At 39.5% G+C, this 18,855-nt stretch overlaps 1 long non-coding RNA gene across 2 annotated transcripts in view; it reads right to left on the reverse strand.

Annotated features, from left to right (window-relative positions):
- The window catches only part of LOC102159645, a 277,528-nt gene that overhangs the window by 9,960 nt on the left and 248,713 nt on the right, over nucleotides 1-18,855 (reverse strand). The window contains exons 3-5 of one of the 2 annotated variants that reach the window (XR_002339504.1): nucleotides 12,062-12,213; nucleotides 3,723-11,317; nucleotides 2,351-3,620 (exon numbers count right to left, since the gene is read on the reverse strand). This is a non-coding gene — a long non-coding RNA (uncharacterized LOC102159645). Of the gene's footprint in view, nucleotides 1-2,350; nucleotides 11,318-12,061; nucleotides 12,214-18,855 lie in introns of those variants that run through there. The other variant, XR_002339503.1, reaches the window with a different exon arrangement.

The following is an 18,855-nucleotide window of genomic DNA, read 5'->3' on the forward strand; positions in this document are numbered from 1 at the left end:
CCCTCATTGCCAACACCACCCACTGTGACCCAGAACCAGCAGAATGGCAGTATGTGTCACAAATTCAGAAAAGTTGTTGGTGATGTCCAGGAGTCTGATTCCCTCCCAGGGAATATCTGCTTTGCAAAATGCAGAGGGAGAGAGACAGGGGTGGAGACTAGGGTCCTCAAACTGTTCCCTTGTCATTCATCTCTGGCTTCGTCCAAAGCTTGTTTAGCAAAATTGCTGGTTGAATCAGATGGTTTTTGTTGAGACAAAGGAGGCTGATAAGTGGGGGAAGGGCTACAGATTTTCAAATGGCACCATTACTGTGTGATCAAATACACCAAATTCCCTTCCAAGTGGAGTGACTGATAAATCAACTCCCCATTCCTCCCCATCCTCGCCCTACACCATACATGCTGCTATTGCTCTTCTCCATTTGGCAAGACACAGGCCAGCTGGACAGCTTCCCATACAAAGGAAGGACACCTTTCCCCTCTTTTAGCTAGCATTCCCCTTGAAAGAGCAGAAAGAAACAAGCATCAGTGACACTTCTTTCTATTACTCCTACTGTACATTCCCATGACTCATATCCATTTTCTGTCCGGCACCACGTGCACCTGCCAAGCAGAGCCCAAGTGACACTTTCTGACCAGCACTGTGTTCCAGCTGCCCCCATCTGGAGAGTTCTGTCCTGAGGTTCTCTTTGTTTCTAGGCTCTCTTTGACATAGTGACCCATTTTACCTCTTTCTGTCCAGAAGTGGCTTTCTTCAGAGGGGTTGAATCATTTTGTATCCATAACAATGCAAGCTATTCTGAAACATCAGATGCTTTCCACTGGTTCAAAGTTTTGAATGGGCTTTGAGGGAAACTTAACAAAGCAGTTACCCCTGGGTTAACACATGGTAGGAAGCTGTACAACCTGAAATATAACTTCACAAACCACCTCAAAGCCACTGGAGATAAAGATTTGGAACAGAAAGGCCATTTCTCTCTAAGTACTTCAGCATATTTCCTTCCAGTCAAGCAATAAGCCCAGTGTAACAGCAGAATTCCAGAGTCTTCTGATTTAGCAAAAAGCCACCATGTTGTCATGAATCCATCTGAGCCCCCTCACTAGTCGGCCTCATGTTACCACATATAAGAAATCAGGCAGAGATTGGTTGCTTTCTAACTGATGGGATTTGCCTTGATTCTCTCTACCACATGCAAGCAAGCAGTAATTTATAATTGCCTGGAAACCAGCAACACAAACTCTGATAAGTAAATGTTCCCTTGGAGCCAAATTTCCCCTACTATTCATGAGAGGAATTTGGATGCCCACCCTCAAGTGTCAATCATCTTCAATCATGCTGCTGTTGAATTTAGCTAATTTTATTTCCAAAGTAGCATCTCCCATTAAGCCAAATGATGCCTTCGGGCACATTATTCCTTTAAAATATTGTACTCTGTTTGAAGAGAAAATAATTTAAATGTGAAAAAAAAAGTAAGTCTATTTGGGTGGTGGGTTATATCACCAGGGTTAAGTATTTGTATTTCGAGTTACTATTTTTAATCAAAAGTTTTCAAATAATTACAGCCTAAAGGAACGATCATAAAAATTTGGACCTGAAATTTACTTACTGTAATGGATAATTACCAAAGAAGAAGTAAATAGCATTCAGGAATGGGAAAGCAAGAAACGTGATGTTGTTAAAAGCTGTCAACTTTGTGAAGCAAAAGCCCTTTTTTCTCTCTTTCCAAACTTGCCTAATGGAAAAATATGAAACTCATTTTCCTTACAGATATGTGATTAATCACTTAAGTGTTACATGTTTTCAGATTATCCATTTATTTTAACACACTAGATAGTGCTTGAGTCTAAAGAAAGAGCCCTAGAGGGAATTTTAGTGGCCAGATCATGGGTGAAGGATTTTTTTGTCAGGAAAGGTGGTGGTAGGGGGAGAATGCTTTCCCAACCCAAGTAAGATCTTAATAGCATAGATGTTTGGGAACTATTCATGAAGATGTATCAGTGAACAGAGACTAAAACAAAATACTGGATGAGCATATTTTTCAAAAGATAGTTATATGCCAGGAGTTTAAGTGGCCTCAGCACATAAGATTTGGGAATTTGGTAAAAAATAGCAAGATATGAACATCAAAAAATACCCACACGCACACACACACACACATACACACACACACACACTTTCTTTTTTTAGGGCTGCACCTGCAGCATGTGGAAGCTCCCAGGGAAGGGGTCAAATCAAAGCTGCAGCTGCCTGTCTACACAAGAGCCACAGCAACACCATATCTGAGCCCAATCTATGACCTATGCAGTAGCTTGCAGCAACACCAGATCCTTAACCCATTGAGCAAGGCCAGGGATCAAACACGCATCCTCATGGATACTAGCCAATTTCATAACCTGCTGAGCCACAATGGGAACTTCCACACCGCATACTTTTGAAGAGTTTACTATAGCCTTACATTAAGAAGGTGTGGGAGGGAGGGCAGAGCTCTGAGGTTCTTGGAGGCCCTGGAAAATAGAGGACTGTGGACCCAAGGCCACAGTCCCAGGGACCCAGACATTTAGGGAGGAAGGAAACAGGGGAAAGCCTGTAAAATTAGGTAACTAGCAGGCCACTGATGATCCTTCTGGAAGCCATTGTTCTCGTGATAAAGACCAAATATCCCAAGACCCTGGATAATCTGACCACTGTCTACCTGTCATCTCTCTCCACTGCCTCCCATCTCAACCCCAGCTTCAGCCGAAGGTCTTTAAACTTGGCATCTCCCTAGTCTGAAACACTCTCACATTCCTCTAACTGCTCTAATTAACTCTTGCTAACCCTTCAGATCTCAGCTCCATGGTCATTCCTCTGAGAAGCCCTCTGACTCCTCAGACTAGACAAGATTCCCTGCTCACACAACTGCTATATTCTCCTTTTAAAACTTCTTTTCCTAATTTATAGTTATGTGTTTGTGTGGCAGTTGATTCACATCTATCTCCCCTGTAGCTCTGTAAACACCATAAAGATGGGACCATATCTCATTGGTTTACCTTTGTTCCCAGTGCCATGTACAGCGTTTGGCACATAATATGTGCTAAATAAATGTTTATTGCTCATGTAAATGAATCAACTGATTATGTAAATGAATCAATTGATTATGTGAAAGAATTAGTAATTCTTCTCATTGGTTGTTTTGTACTGAATGTTTATGTCCCACTAAAATTCTTACATAAATGTTGAAGTCTAATCCCCATGTGATGCTATTTGGAGGTGAGGCCTTTGGGAGATAATTAGGTCCTAAGATAGAAACCTCATGAATGAGATTAGTGTCCTTATAAGAAACCTCTCCCCACCATGTGAGGACACAGCAAGAAGCCATCCATCTATAAACCAGGAAAAGGGCTCTCAAAAAACACCAAATCAGCTGGCATTTTGCTCTCAGACTTACCATCCTCCAGAGCTGTGAGAAATAAAGTTCTGTTGTTTAAGGCACCTGTCTGTGGTATTCTGATTCCAAGACATCACAGCAGCTCAGGAAAATCAACAAGCTATGAACCTTAAGCAAGTAGCTTGTTTTCTTCAAACTTCAGTTTCTTTACCTCTAAGATGGCATTGGCAATAGCAGCTTTTTCTGAGGATTGCTTTGAGAATTAAATGAAATAATACATGCAGATAATTTAGTACCTATCCAGCACACAAAACACAGTCAATAAAGGCTTCTTCTTATTACAGTTACAACTTACCTCTTTGTATCAGCTTTCTCTTTCTCTTCTATAAACTGATGATTTTAAAGCTTTCTTCTGCTTTAAACATGCTTTGAATCCTATCTAATCCCAAAAGCAAAGTTCTTTGTTTTCTGGATTTGTCAACCTGACAGCTTTAACAATCAATATATTAGCTTTTTTTCCCCCAGTTAAAAAAAAAAATTCTACAGGAACCAACAATGATTCATCAACCTGTAATGATATACATGAATTTAGGGCATGGCCATAATTATTTTATGAACTCACATTTAATGTACCAAAAGACTTCATTCTTCTCACAAGATTCCAGGAAGCACAAAGAGGGAGTGCTGTGGAGTGATCAAGCTCCCTTTTCATGTGCAGTCCTGAAGAGGGGCATGTTCTTTTGCTGGTCTAACAACAGGGTGGTAGATTATATATGCCCTTACTTGAAAGAGGAAAAAAAAAATCCAGAAACCCCAAAGTTAAGACATTCATATCACACAAGCCAAACTATTAAACAGAAGTCTGTGTGCCACGCTGTGATTTTATAACTCTGTTGAATTATCTTTCTGGAGTTCAACCCCCATGAAAGAAGTGATACTCATTACCTCATAATGATAAATTATGCATGGCACTTTTACCTCCAGTGAAAAACACAAATCTTCTTTGCTCTTATAATATGTGATGGAGAGTTTTACGCCCATTTTATGCATAAGAAAGTAGAGGATCCATGAAGGAAGATAATCTACATAAGAATCACATAGCTCACCAAGCACAAAACCAATGCCAAATAAACCCAAAGGTTTAGGCCTCATGATCCAATGCCCCACTTCCCTTTGCTTGCCTGCCAAGTCCCGTAAGTGTGAGCTATACTTCATGTTTGTTTCTCATAAATACATCCTTATTGATAATGTCAATAAAGTAAATTTCATCACCCACTTGGAATGGCTCCGACTTCATCCCAGCAGCATTTAGCCTTCCAGAAGAGCAGAACAATGCACCACAGTTTCCAAGTGCCTCTCACTTGTTGCTGGGACCTTTGCTATTGGATCATACTTCCTCCTTCCCAAACCTTAGCAAATATAATATCTTGGTCCAAGTAATTATCTCTGTAATGGAGGTAATTGCAAGGGCATGAAGGTTTTACCCAAATTCCCATATGTTTCAGTGCTTTATTTTAGGCTGACCCATACCATCGAAAAATATTCTAGCAAGAGCTGAATTAGAGAGGGACAAGATGTTAAGAAAAAACATTATTAGAACAAAAATCCAATGTTTGTATAAAGCTTTATACTTTATCAAGTTTCAACCCAGGGAGCTAAGTAGAGCAGGTCTCATTATTCCCATTTTAGAGGTGAGGAAAATGAGGTTCATTCAGATCTTCTTATTTCAAATTTCATCCTAGAGCAACAATACCACAAGATGCTTGGGTGTTTGACTATTATTGTTATTATTGCTCTTACAGCTCAAAACCAGAAGGGCTTTTGCCTGAACTTCCATCCACATAAACCATCAGAGAAATCAGAATGGGAATCATCAGCCAAATTTTACTTAAAACAATTTACTTATTATTTTTCCAGACAGACTTTGGATGAGTTATTTTAAGCACAATTATACATCAGTAAAAGTCCATAGGAACAATGGACACTCCATAGGCTTCTAATGGAGAAAGTGAATTCAGAACAGACCTTGTTATAATGTCAAAATGAAACAATGCCTGGGCAAGTTCTATTACCATTCCACAAACAAAACGAAGGAAATGGGAGAAGAAAGGAGAAAAGTAAAGTATATTTATGTCCCGCAGGGCTGGAGCTCTGGCAGGAAATTCTGAGTGAGAGGTCTGGCCGGTGCCCCAACACTTGACCCTGGGATTGTGGAGCCTTTGCATGGCCATCTCCAACCAGGCATGGGGTGGGCTCCTTCCACAGGCTCCAGAGGCCCAAGGGGCCTGAGCCCTATCCAGCTTTCCTGCATCTCACCAAAACTTGGCCACTGCACCTGTAGGGTAGCTTCTCTTCTTGCTCCTACAAGCCTTATAATCTTCCGGTTTAAAGCAGGAAGAACTGCGTCTCTCCCCTCCCCCTTCACATCATGCCCACATACAGCATTCACTGACCCCTGTCTGAGTAAGTTTGTAAATAAGTGCTCATTAGCTATGGACTGGGAACAGGCAAGGAGAAGAGACATGCTATGTGCCGGGCACACAGCAATATTCTCAAACTTAATACTACGTAAGAATCACTTAGAATGCCCATTTAAGATACAGATTTCCAGGTCCTACCTCTGGAGATTCTTATAGGAGAAGTCTGGGATGCACCCCAAGATCTGTATTTTAGTCAAACACTCCAGCTTATCTTGATGTAGAGGATTTAGGATCACTTTGAGAAATACTAGAGCGAGTGTTAAAGAACTGAATAAATGAATAAATGATAGTATCATGAATGACAATCAAAGATGGAAGGGTGTTTCTCTCATTTGCTTTACTGTAAGGATCGTTGCTACACTTCTCAAAAATATTGATCCCTAAGCCCACCCCAAAACATAGTAATCACCTCCTCCAGGGAAAGCATTTAAGAATCTAGATTCTCAAATAAGTGCCCCAAATGAGTCTTCCGATGAGGCAGCCTTGGAGAGTCCTGCCCTATAGGCTGTCTCTGTAGCTCCCTCAACACTCATTTCCTGTTCTTTGAGGCAGTAACTTGGGGTGACCACATCCAAGCAGGTACCTGAATTTCTTATTTTTTTGCTAAAATTGCTCCTTCTCTTGCTGTGTTAGAGAAAACCAGGCCCTTCAGCCATACTCCACATAATACTTCCAGTAAACAGTCTATAGCTATGGATGCAAACAGGATTTCACATAATCTGGCAAGATTTCAAAATATTTAGTCATCAGAACTCTCTGGGCACCAACTCATCCAAGTAGACAAAGAGTGTATATAATATAAACAATAAGTTTTTACCATCTAGATATCAGTCCCTAGTATAGTATTTTAAATGGTAGTTTTTAAACTGTGTAAGCCTAATAGAGCTTGGGAATGCTGATGTATTTTTAAGATCCTTACCTACTTTATCTTTGCACCCCTTTATAGAAGGTTTGGGATTGGTAAGTACCTTCAAGGTAATGCCTAGAATTTTGCTCAAGTTTGGTTAATATATCTTTCCCTGTTTAATTTGTTGCATGCTCCATGCCCTGACATCTTATTCCTTACCAGACCAGAAGTTTTTAAATGTGCAAGCCTATTGTGCCTGGGGAAAAATGTTGAACTTTTGCCTTTGTAATAAGATATGCTCCAATTACCAACTTTAGCAATTTAATATAGTTGAATAATAACTGAATGGGACACTTGGTCACTCAGTCATTATTCAAGCTCCTACTGGGGGTGGAGTGAGGAGTTGCTGGAGGCCAGATTATTCCAGGGAGGCTCAGCCACACAAATCAACACTGAAAGAATCTTTCTAAAAGCACTGTTACAAAGAAAAGATTCTGGGAAATACAAGTCAAACTATAAATTTGCAAAATGCTGCTAAGAACTCAAGTTCGGTTCTACAGAAGGGTAACATGCTTAGTGTTAAGATATTTTTGTACATGGAAAGCAGGTTGAAGGGATGAAGCAATCACCTGGTTAATCCAATCTAAGAAGTGCTTTGTAGGTGGGACATGATCCAGATCGATGAGATCATTTCCACAGGGGCCAGAGGTATGTGAATCTTCCCCTTCAACCTACATTGCATGTTGCCTTGGATTCTGACGGTGTTCCAGTATTCATTACAAGCTTCAAGCGCTTATGTTGCTTTGATGTGTACAAAGACATTTCTGCTGAAAATTTCAAGGTCTCTTATTTATATGCAAAACTTGAAGGAGCCAAGGTTTTTGTTTATTTAGTTTAGTCTTAGTTATTTTTGTTCTGTTTTGAAATGTACTATAAAGCCAATTCGCACCCCTCCCCCAGCCCCCCAGAACTAGGACCAGGACTTCATCTGCCAGTAAAGAAAATACCACATGTAGACTTTTAATTTATGTACTTAGCACATACAGTGTGTTCTATATGTTTTCTCATGAAAACCCAGGTGGCCTGGCAGCCTTAGGGAACTAGGGTGTGGTCATTCGGGAAGGCTGCCACTCCTCCTGGACGGATGAGGCTGGGCCAAAGAGCGTCAGGTCACTGATGGGACTCCTGACCAGATATGGCATTCCTCCAGGACATCTGCGCCCTGATTCCTGCACTCGGATGATCCTCATTTTGACTCAGTGTGTGAACATCGCTACAAAGAGGACTTCGAAGTTTCCTGACCCCACATCTCTACAGCCAGGAAGAATCTCATCTGCTGCCTAGACCAGGGATCTTTTCCTTACAGGATTCTTAGAAGGAGAGTTGTGGGAGTTGTGGAAGGTGTAGGAAGCCCTTAGAGATATGGACCATGTCAACAGAGGGCTGAAGATCTCATGGGATGACTCCTCATCATTCATGTTCTCTCAGATCCCTAGGGCTTTTCTTAGCCAGGTTAAGAGACCAACCAAAGGTGAAGAAAAAAGCACAGGTCTGGGACTGAAAGTTAATGAAGGGACCTTAAAGGATTTGTACTACTGTTGACAACCTGTGATGGTGATATCTACTTATCGGTAACAAAAATTTTTATCCTCTATGGGATGTTGTAGATAGAAAGGCTTATAGACAGGGTAAGTGTTCAGTGCAGTAGATGTATTTCCTTGACAGTTGATCTAGCCCAGGGATTATTCTATAAAATCACCATAGATACCACCCTCACATGGATACAGGAAGAAAACTGAAAAACACTTTTCCTAAAGCGCTGATTTTTCTCATCAAGAGTCTGGTTAGATTTCCCAGGGTTGGGACCTTTCTCCCTGCCTTGTGAGTGGGCAGAGAAAATCCTAGACTTTGCCTCAGATTTCGGCTCAGAAGACAGGACTACTGACCTAGAAAGATTCAGTGGTCCTAGCCCAAAGAATATTCAACTTTTGTTCTAATGGAATCAGAATCCTCTTTTCAGTGTCCACCATGACCTGGGTCTCTGACAAAATAGGTAGATTACTCCATAGTGGAGCTGCCAAGAGAAATTCTAAGCCACACTTAGGTAAATGGAAGCTCTCATCAGCACCACACACCCCTGAGGAAGTATCTGGAATGATCTTGGTTATTGCCTTCAATCTGAGTCTTGGCCTTATCCAACTCCTGAAATTTCCTTATTTGAGCCTGATCTAAGGACCATGTCACACCTGTACGATCAACTTGCTGACCAGCCCAAGTTCCTCACTCTAACCCCCATTCTTGCCATTTCTAGGGACACTCTCAGCCTCCGTTTCTGATTTTATCTAATCTGCCATAGCTGATTATCCAAGCTGAACACACGGCTGTGAGCCCACCCCAGGCCCATGCCCATCAGGAGGGCCTAACCTCATCCTAGGCCCTTGTTCTGGCTCAGCGCCTCGACGTCTGTTGCACAATTGGGCACCACGAGGAGCACATGACTGCCATTCACAAAGACAAAGATGGAAAATATGAGCCATCCACTTGGCAACAATGTTGGCATCTTCCTTCATGCCTGCTGCCAAGCCCTGACCAGAAAGATCTTGGACGGCTTATTGCCCAATGCGGTCAGTCCAGACTGAGGGTGGCTCAGGTCATGGCGCGTAGAGCCAGCTATGATGAGATTTACACACACAAGAAAAGGACAAAGAAGGGTTCCCAGACTCCATATCATCTTATGTCTACCAGATTTAAACTGAAAGGAAATATAGAAAATCTTCACAAAATTAAACAGAAAGCTTTACTATTGCTGTTGCTGTTATTATTATTATCATTTAGAAAATAACCAAAAAGAAACTATTCTGCTTTTTATAATTTTTGACTTGATATTCATAGGACAAACTGAATAGTTTTCTGTCCACAGAAAGCATATATGGTGTTTTTCCAGCAATAAAAGAAGCAGGACAATAAGTGAAGAAAGTTAAGTACATGGATTAGGGCATAAGCTGTAATGTAGGAAAGAGCTAGGTCATTGTTGCTGCAGAGTGCTAATCCTGTTCCAAGTGATCTTGAGAGCACTTTAAAGAAGCTAGGAAGAAAATTAAGCACTTGTATATACAACTATCTCATTTTATCTTTTCCCCAAATCTTTCAGGTTAAGAGTTCTTCCCTACACCTTACAAATAAGCAAACTGAGGCAGTCTCAAGCATGTAAAAGGTTGTTCAAGTTTACAAAGCTACAAAATGGTTGAGTTGGGAATTGAACACCGTTCACCAGATACCAAAGCTCCCAACTGTCTCTCATTAAGGCATGTCATTAATTTAGACAACTATCTCCTCACTGAAGCATATGCCAAAGGAAGTTTACCAACATTCCAAGACGATGTCATCAGCGAAAGCAAGGTCAAGTTACCATCGAAGGAGTCCTTCCAGTCCATTTCCCAAAACTGGTGTTGGAAGTGTTGGAAGGTGAGTTTGGTAATTGGTTCACTTTTAATAGATGATTTATTTTAAGCTGCCTGGCTTGATGATGCAACAAGCAGGGGAATGAGCTTGGTTTGAAGATAGATTTCTGATCTTCTGGGAAGTGTTTCTACTTTAATAAGCTTTGACTCACCAAGGAAATTCCTAAGGATGTTTAGTCACAACCTGCTGAGCTGCTAACTCTGTAAATACACACATGCCTATATGCACACATATGTACAGGAGTAAATAATCCTGTAGTCATGGCAGTGAATGCTGCTTTCATCAGGGAGCAATGCATTGCAGTCAGCAGGGGGGAAATTATTGCATAGGCAGGCAACCTCTTCCTCTTCTAACTTGAGTCCAGTGGCTGGTGACTTGCAAATTAACTGACAATAGATAGGTTAACAAAAGAAGAGAAGAGGTTTACTTATGCCCTCACACAGAATTACTCAGTGATAGATAACTCACTCAATAGACAGGATAAAAAAGTTTTATATACCAAACTAAACAAAGGGATGGAGGTGGTAGTTAGGACTTCACTGGGAAGGCAAGGAAGTTTCTGTGGGACTTTTTGATGCTAATGGCAATGGACAGTCTGCCTCCAAGGCAGTAGAATTCATAGGAGAAGCCTAAAGTCGGGTGGAGGTGGGGAGGAGGTTAATAGCAGCTGTAGAGCTTGAAAGTTATGCTTGAGCCAGATAAGGGGAGTTGAGATAAGATTTCTTTCTCTATCTTCTTTAGCTCAAATGTTTTCACTTTAAAATCAACTCTGGGGGTCTCTCCAGATTTCCCCCAGTTGAAACTTCCGCACATATTTTTAAAAAAAAGAAAAAAGAAAAAAAGGAGACTAGGTTGATTGCTCTGGAGAGAAATTCAGATTAGAAGTTGCAAGGAAAGAGATATGCAAAGGGAGAGAAAAACAAAGATTAATGGTTGGAGCAGTTTCTGAATCCAGAGGGCAGCCAGTCAGGAAGATTTCCAGATGTTCAGTTTTGAAGCATCTTCAGGGAGGGTGGTAGTGGCCATGTCACAGCCATGGCTATTTCTTGGAATGGAGCATGGAAGATGCAGGTGTTCCAGTGAATTTTCTGAGTGGTCCACATTGTTGTGGTGATAAATCCTTTGAAGTTACAATATGTTGTCCAGCTTCAGCCTGCAGGGCTTCAGGAAAAAAGGCAGTTTTAGTTCTCTGTGATACCAAGTCAAGCGAGTGGGAGAAAAATTTAATTACCAACAAAATGTGTAAGACAGCAGGTAGAATTCACAAAGAGATGAAAAATAGCTCAAAGATAATGAATGGGTCTCAAATCTGGTAACAGACAAGGGAGGTTATTATTTTCCACTGAAATATAAAATTTCTTTCTACAATTAGCCCAATTTTGATCAAAGATTATCAAAGTAAGATTTCTCTTGTTTACAAACTAAGTCTAGTCTCATTAAATTTGGCATGATCATTTACATGAGTGCAGCAAAATTGATAATTGGACGATATAGGCCTTTTAAAGTTTGCTTTACTGAAACTTTTATAAAGAATCTCAGGTTGGCTTTTCAATGCCTCTTGAGGCTTGTAAGCCAAGCCATGGATTTAGCAGACTTCATTTTCAGTATCTATATTTTGGTAATTCCTCTCTTCTTAAGGTTCCCCCAGATATTCTAAATTTCCTGGACCTGCCAGAAATTGACTTTCCTTACTCACCTATAAAGTCTAGGAAATCTATGAGCCAGGTACCAGGCCAGTTGTTCCCAAAGTTTTATAAACAGTGGCTTCAAAAAGCAATTTAATTCCTGAAAACTGGTCATATATGATTCAGTCCACATGTATCTCAAATATGACATTCCAATTAAAGCCAGTGGTATAACTACTTTGCTCAATTATGTCCTGTTATAAAGAAAACAGATTCTTACCGATCTTATGCAAGCAACTATATTGCAATGAGAACAAGAATATTCAAGATGAGTTTCTGAGGTCTGGAAGGATCAGGTAGGGAGAAAAGGATAAATGTTTCTTTTTTGTTTGCAAAGTTACAATCTTTGAAATTGTTGTGAGTTACAGATACCTAAGAAGAAAATAGAAAGAGGTTTCTTATCTCCAGAAAAACAAAATATTTAAGAACAAGCAATATTCCAAACAAAAAATCCATAAAAATTACTATCATTTTTCATCTGTTTTCATTTTTCATTGTTTCATATGGCAATTCTTGTTCCATTTGATCCTGGCTTAGCAGTTTTGTGAACTCATCAGCTTTTCTGTTAGAGGTCTGGAAATCCTTACTCAGTCCAGTGGTACAATCTCAAGTTTATTTAAGCAACACCATCAGAATACTATAACAAAACACCTGTCATAGATTTTTCCCGTGGTCCTGTGAGACATCCCTTTCATTGAAGATGAAGTATCCAGCTTGTAGCTGATTGCAAGAGCTTTTAGCAAAACATCAGAATAAAACAATAACTATCTGTGAATGACAAAAAATATAAAATGGCCACTGTTAAAGTCTGATGAAAGTTCATTACAAAAAAATGCTGCAATTGACAAATTTCTTTATGTCTGTGACATACTGTTTTAGATAATAACTGGAATTATGACTGATAAAATTCTATCAGGATATATTATAGACAATGAGGACATTGACAAAGTTCTAGGAACTTCATAGAATTTATGAAGTAATTATATCAATAATATTTAGGCATACAAATACCTAGGAAATATCAAGCTCCTCTTCCCCATTCCCATTTGACAAGGCTTCCAAAGCAATTTACCTTATAAAATAATCTCAATTAATTAAAGACCTCCCCTTTTACAAGGTGAGAAGGCAAATCCTTTGAGATTTTTCCAGGGATCCTCTGGAAAAATCTCAAAGTCAATTCCAGGTCAAAAAGACTTCATTTAGAATTAGATTTTGAGAAGTTGTTCAAAATGTCAAAAGGTTTATACGTGTGATTAAATAGAATCATAGGTCAGTTGTATTTTTTTAAGAAAAAATACTTGTTCTTAAATAATCAAAGACATGGTGAAACACTGGAAATTATTCCAATAAGACACAGAATCTTTGTTTCCTAGATAAATGACCCAAAAGAGAAAGAAAACCTTTTATAGTCTCTTATTATGAACAGACCAATAGTCCTAGAAACTTTGTCTTTTTAAGAGAGAGAAAACCAAACTCTAGTATTGCATCAGTAAACTAATGATATGAAAACTCATTTAAAAAACTTGCAGTAAATGTATTCAATCTTAGCCAGCCTGACCAGTGAGATAAGATTCTCTATGTGCCCCAACACATCGCCGCCCCCCCATCTTTAAAACTTTCTGTATTTATTCATGTTTTTGTCTCTCACTTTTTTCCTTTTCCTTCTGGAACAATCTTTAAACAACTACTTTAGGACAAAATTACTCTTTTTTTTTTCCCTTAACAAAAACAACCCTACATCCCTTGAACACTTGCATTTAGTTTTCTTCTTCACCTTCATTATTTCTAATAGTTTTATTTACACATGTTGATTATCAGTTACCCTTAGTAACCTTTATTTTCTGGAGAAAACTAGGAAGTAGACAATTGTGGACTGTCATATGCCAGCATTGTGTAGTAGCAGGCTTATCAATACATCATCTCACAGTTTCTAGAGACATATGCTTCCTCACAGTGCAATTTCTCAGTGTGACAAAAAGATCATCTTTAGAAACAGAACCAAATATCTTTAGCCTCCCTGTATAAATACGCATCTAAATGTAAATAAACTTAAGGCTATGTTCAATAATTAATGTTTCAGTATTTTATACTATTTAGCAATGATCTATATAGTCAATGGATATCTATCATTCAACTTAGAATAACTTTAGGGTTTCAATGCCAAATAGATTTTGGAAACTACTTCTAAGCAGACATAATAAAACACAATTATTGTTGGAATAAGATTTGTAAGAGTAATGATTCAACTTGATTAAAATATCATCTATAAGTTTTATAACATTAAGCATATAGAAAATAATAGTTTATTTGATTAAGAGGCTCAAGTAGTCTGAAAATATATACCTGTATCACAATGCTGATAATTCAGAAGACACAGTTGTTTTTATTAAACCAACAATACTACACTAGTCTTATTTACTAAAGATTTACCTAAATCATATGAATTTGAAAAAATATTTTTATTTTGAGTTTTAGGAGTATTTTATTTTTATAAATTTTGATTTTTCTCTAAGTCAATTAAAGTAGATCTTTTAAGGTACTTGATAATTTGGCAATACCATCTAGAGGTAAGAAAACACTGCATATATATATAAAACACGCACACATAGACACACATTATAGCTTTCAAAATAATTCAAAATTTATTAGTTCATGTAAGAGTTCGTATTTGCCTTTGCCCCACTTTTTATTCAAATTAAACTCATTACAGATGTAATGAGTTGTTATTTGTTCAACATAAAGGCTGGGGCTTTTTATCACTATTTTGGGGGAGACTGTTGAGATCTTTTTTTTGCCCTAATATGTAATCAATGGAGACTGTAATTCAGTCTCTGGTGGTTGTTTTAGTGAACTGAGAAGTTTCTTTTACTGCAGCACTATGCACAATAGCCAAGAAATGGAAACAACCTCAATTTCTGCAACAGATGAATAGATAAAGACAATATGGCGTATACATATATATGTGTGCGTATACATTTACATATTTATTATATGATATATTTATAAATGTATACACACACATATATACACATACACATATATGTCTATTTATTTATACAATGTACTTATACACGCACACAATGGAATATTATTCATTCATAAAAAAGAATGAAATAATTCCATTTACAGCAACATGGATGGACCTAGAGATTATCATACTAAGTAAAGCAAGTCAGAAAGAGAAAGATAAATACCATATGATATCATTTATAAGTGGAATCTAAAATATGACTCAGGGAGTTCCCGTCCTGGCTCAGTGGTTAACGAATCTGACTAGGAACCATGAGGTTGCAGGTTCGATCCCTGGCCTTGCTCAGTGGGTTAAGGATCCGGCATTGCTGTGAGCTGTGGTATAGGTGGCAGACACAGCTTGGATCCCACATGGCTGTGGCTCTGGTGTAGGCTGGTGGCTACAGCTCCGATTAGACCCCTAACATGGGAACTTCCATATGCCACGGGAGTGGCCCTAGAAAAGGCAAAAAGACAAAAAAAAAAAAAAAAAAAAAAAAAAAGACACTAATGAATTTATCTACATAACAGACTCACAGACATAGAGAAGAGACTTTGCGGTTACCAAATGGGAAAGAGGCTGAGGGAAAAACAAATTAGGAGTTTGGGATTAACATATACCCTACTATACATATAAAATAGACAACCAACAAGGACCTACTCTATAGCACAGGGAACTGTACTCAATATACTTAATAACTTATAAGGGGAAAGGAGCTGAAAAATAATACATGTAACTGAATCATTTCTTGTGCACCTGAAACTAATACAACATTGTAAATCAACTATAATTTTTTTATAAAAAGAAATAAATTTTAAAAAATAGGAGTTCCCGTCGTGGCTCAGTGGTTAATGAACTGACCAGCATCCATGAGGACACAGGTTAGATCCCTGGCCTTGCTCAGTGGGTTAAGGATCCTGAGCTGAGGTGTAGGTCAGGTTGCAGATGTGGCTCAGATCAGCATTGCTGTGGCTCTAGCAGAGGCCTGCGGCTACAGCTCCCATTCAACCCCTAGCCTAGGAGCCTCCATGTGCTGCAGGTGCGGCCCTAAAAGACAAAAAGACAGGAAAAAAAGAAAAAAGAAAAGAAAGCCTGGGGTGTACTAAGGAAAAGAGCATTGGGGATTTATTAAGGAGTTCTCAACAGGAGGAGAAATATATTTCTCATATTTTATGAGGGGAAGCAGTAGTACAGTAAAAGTAAGGTAACCTTCAGGCTGAGAACTGGTTATTTCCCTGGATGTTTTATATTTTAAAGAGATGGTTCTCAGGTCCTGCAGAAGACAGTTCTGGGTGGTAGAAGATTTACATCTCAAAGAGGGAGAGGAAGAATGCAACCTTTGAAAGTAACTGCTCTAAGAGGATTTTCAGGGGCATATTTGCCTATTACCAGATTTTGGCGGGGACAAACAGTCAATTCACCCGGTAGCATGGAGGTTTTGCAAGCAGGCATTGTAAAGGGGTGGGGAGCAGGGATGTGGTGAGTGGACAGAATTATGTGTGTTGAGAGGCTGTAGTTTTTAGTTGACCCGAGTTGAGGTTGAGAAGAGGGTTCAGAGCAGCCTGATTGAGGAGGCTAAGGCCCAGGACAATTCCTATTTGTGTTTCTTTTTCTTGAGCTCAAGACAGTCCCTTTTCCAATGTCCTGACATTTTAAAGAATCTACAAGTATCTTGAGGTGAATAGGGGGAGCTTTGGAATTCATGAGAAAGATGAGTGGACTTTCAGCTACTTCTACAGCCATATTTCTGATTTTGTAAAGACTCGATTAGTAAGATGAGGGTAGATATGTTCATTCCTCAAGGAAGTGAATGGCAGCCTCTGTAATATTAAAGGGGCAGGCCTACCCATCCAATAGTACTATTTTGAATTTCTTATATCAGAGAGAGGTCCGTTCAAGGCAGAAATCAAGATACCTACGTTCTAGGGCTTCTGGATTTAGAGCTCTGTGTCTTGGGAAAGTCTTTATAAATTGTTCAACAAAGGGTTTAGGATGTATTCCTTCCCTTTGAGTACATCATTCCACTTTAGCCCAGTTACCCTTCAGGGGAAAGGCTTCTATAATAGCTCCTATCAGGCCCTGAATATCAGCTTGCAAGTCAGCCATTGGTACTGGGGGGGTGGGGGAGGGGTGTATGGAGGACGTAGATTCTTTTGTTGTCGTTCTAAATCGAATTTCTGTTCTTTAATTTTGTTAAAGGAGCCTTTTAAGCTAGCTGTTGTCTCTTTTTGTTCTTCTTTCAATTTGATCTTTCCATATTGGTATCAGGATACTTGTTCAGCATGAGAGTTCTTTAAAAATTCTTTCAAATATAAAATATAAAATCTTTTCCAAATCAAAGGATCTGAAGTCTGGCCATTGATAAATCAGGATCTCTAAATGTATAGCTATTCCAAAGTGTGACTCAAAACCAATTAGCCTTTTGATGACTTAGCCATGGACATAAGAGGCAGCCCACCCACCCCAAGATTGTGCAGAAGATGAAGCTCCATAATTTAAAGTCACCCCCAAGGACAGCCAAAGAGAAAGAAAGCCAAGAAGCTCATTTGCCATGGGTGATGAGAATGGTGTTTGTGAATGCTTATGTCTTTAGTTTCCCATAGAAGTGAGACACCTCCATATATAGACCTTTCTATATGTGACACCAGGCAGGCGGCACTGGGTTGGAAATTCCTAGCCTAAACAAGGCAATGAGGCAACAGAGGACAAGGCCCTTAGGGCTGAGACCCCTTATCTAGACTAAGATGAAGACACTAAGAACTGGCAGTGGTTAGCAGGATACCAGCCACAAATGGGTTATCCAATCTACTCACATTTTTGTCCTGTAGTCTATAATAGATTCTCATGCCCTCAGCCTAATGTTTGGCTTCTGAGCACAGATCCAAAAATATGCATCCCTTAGGCATATAGAAAACCAGAGAGTGAATGTTCTTTCTAGACCCAAACCAGGCTCTCAGGACACAAAACAGGATGAACAGACAGGATGCAGTGGCTATCCCTGGGAGAGAAAGGATCTATAGCAAGAGTGGTCAAACCAAGAGTCACCATATACAAAGTACTAGTTCATTTAAGTATGTTCTCCTGCTAATCTCCACCTTGGAAAGAAATGAAAAGAAAAGGAAAGAAAGGAAAAGGAAAGGAAAGAAAGGAAAAGGAAAGGAAAGGAAAGGAAAGGAAAGGAAAGGAAAGGAAAGGAAAGGAAAGGAAAGGAAAGGAAAGGAAAGGAAAGGAAAGGAAGGAAGGGAAGGGAAGGGAAGGGAAGGGAAGGGAAGTGAAGAGAAGAGAGAAGAGAAGAGAAGAGAAGAGAAGAGAAGAGAAGAGAAGAGAAGAGAAGAGAAAAGAAAAGAAAAGAAAAGAAAAAGAAGCTCTTCCTGCCTTTGCTCAACCAGACCTTCAGAGATCTGGGATATGGCTGGTGAGGAAGTTTATCTGTCAGTTTGGGCAGGGGTCCCAAGATCTCAGCTACAGTCTCCAGAGTGAGCAGGGTACCCCAACCATTCCATCCTTTTCACCAAAACTGCTGAACTATTGAATAGGAAGACCTTTCTTCTTTCAACTTGTGTGTAGTGGTTGAGGTCCTGCAAATTAGCTGATAATAGACAGGTTAACAGAAGACAAAGATTATTGATGCATGTTGGTGGAAGTACTCTGTGATGAGAAACTCACTCAATAGCCAGAGACTGAAAGGTTCATGTACCAAATTTAACTAAGGAGTGGTGGTGGTGGTGGTATGGTATTTAGGGCTTCAGGGGGAAGGTAGGGAAGGTTCTGTGGGGCTTTTTGATGCTAAGAGAATGGGTAGTCTGTCCCTATTCTGCAGATGAATTTGCAGGAAACTCCCTGGGAAGGGGATAAACTGCAGTTGTATTTCCTGGAGGCTCTGCCGTAGTCAGATAAGGGCCATTCAGATAAGATTTCTTTCTGCCTCTGCTTTAGCTAAAATGTTTTGTCTTTAAAATTATCTTCATACCAACTCTGGGGGGCTGAGTGGGTACCCACAAGAC

This window comes from Sus scrofa, chromosome 16 (genome assembly GCF_000003025.6).
Source record: "Sus scrofa isolate TJ Tabasco breed Duroc chromosome 16, Sscrofa11.1, whole genome shotgun sequence".
NCBI classification, from domain to species: Eukaryota; Metazoa; Chordata; class Mammalia; order Artiodactyla; family Suidae; genus Sus; species Sus scrofa.